The following is a 1,511-nucleotide window of genomic DNA, read 5'->3' as shown; positions in this document are numbered from 1 at the left end:
GACTCTTGAGAGTCCCTTGGACTGCAAGGAGATCCAACCAGTCCATTCTGAAGGAGATCAGCCCTAGGATTTCTTTGGAGGGAATGATGCTAAAGCTGAAACTCCAGTACCTTGGCCAACTCATGTGAAGAGCTGACTCATTGGAAAAGACTGATGCTGGGAGGGACTGGGGGCAGGAAGAGAAGGTGACGACAGAGGATGAGATGGCTGGATGGCATCACTGACTCGATGGACATGAGTCTGAGTGAACTCCGGGAGTTGATGATGGACAGGGAGCCCTGGCGTGCTGCAATTCATGGGGTCGCAAAGAGTCGGACCCGACTGAGTGACTAAACTGAACTGAATTATAGAAGTCAACATTATCAAATATTAATTGAATGACTACAATATGCCAAGCATAACCCTCTTCTTCCAAACTTTCACTATAACCAAATGGGAGTAGAATGAAGAATTCTTCATGATTTATTTATTTTTTGATATGGAAGATTTTACTTAGATAAATATGTACCCGGCCTTTAACCACAAATCTCAACTCTATTTATGCAAGGGGCATGACAACACATTTCTACAAAAGGGATCACACATCAGTATTCACAGAAGCTTTATTTACTGTTTCCCAAAGGTGGAAATAACCCAAATATCAATAAGATTTGGTAAGCAGGTAGTAATATAGTTTTACAATGGAATACTACACAGAAATAGAAAAGAATGAATATCTGATATCATGATTTATTGAGTTAAAGCAGAAATATTTACAAACTTAAATATTGTTAGGAAAATGATCTAGTCCCTTTTAAATATCTCTTTTATTACATCACCACATCCACTCCATTAACTACTTTTAGATATTGAAATAGCACATATTTCTTGAAAAAAAAAAAAACCCATGAACTATAGAATTTAAATAATAAAAAAATAGCACTCTAGAAATAATTGTTATCAATTCAACTACATTGGAAATCTTGCTTTCAACTTTAAAGAAATGTGACTGATATTACCTGACTGCTGCTGCTGATCCTGCTAAGTTACTTCAGTCGTGTCTGACTCTGTGCGACCCCATAGACAGCAGCCCACCAGGCTCCCCTGTCCCTGGGATTCTCCAGGCAAGAAGACTGGAGTGGGCTGCCATTTCCTTCCCCAAGGCATGAAAGCAAAAAGTGAAAGTTAAGTCGCTCAGTCATGTCCGACTCTTAGTGACCTCATGGACTGCAGCCCACCAGGCTCCTCTGTCCATGGGATTGTCCAGGCAAGAAGACTGGAGTGGGTTGCCATTGCCTTCTCCATTACCTTTCTACCTGAAGTAAAAGAAAAAGGTGACCATCACCATAGTGGTGTAATGTGGCTCTCATTTATCCCCTGGTATGATGTGGTGAGAAAAGCTTTACTTCTGTGATATTCTTTCCCTCGATCCAATGTGAGAAGAATTATTAGGAAAGCCCACATTTTAAAGTATTCTACAGGATACCTCACCAGTATCCCTTAGAATTGTAAGAGCCAAAAAAAAAAAAAAA

This window comes from Bison bison, unplaced genomic scaffold (assembly GCF_000754665.1).
Source record: "Bison bison bison isolate TAMUID 2011002044 unplaced genomic scaffold, Bison_UMD1.0 scf7180017856066, whole genome shotgun sequence".
Lineage (NCBI taxonomy): Eukaryota > Metazoa > Chordata > Mammalia > Artiodactyla > Bovidae > Bison > Bison bison.
The sequence above is the reverse complement of the archived record's forward strand: the minus strand, read 5'-3'. Positions refer to the sequence as shown.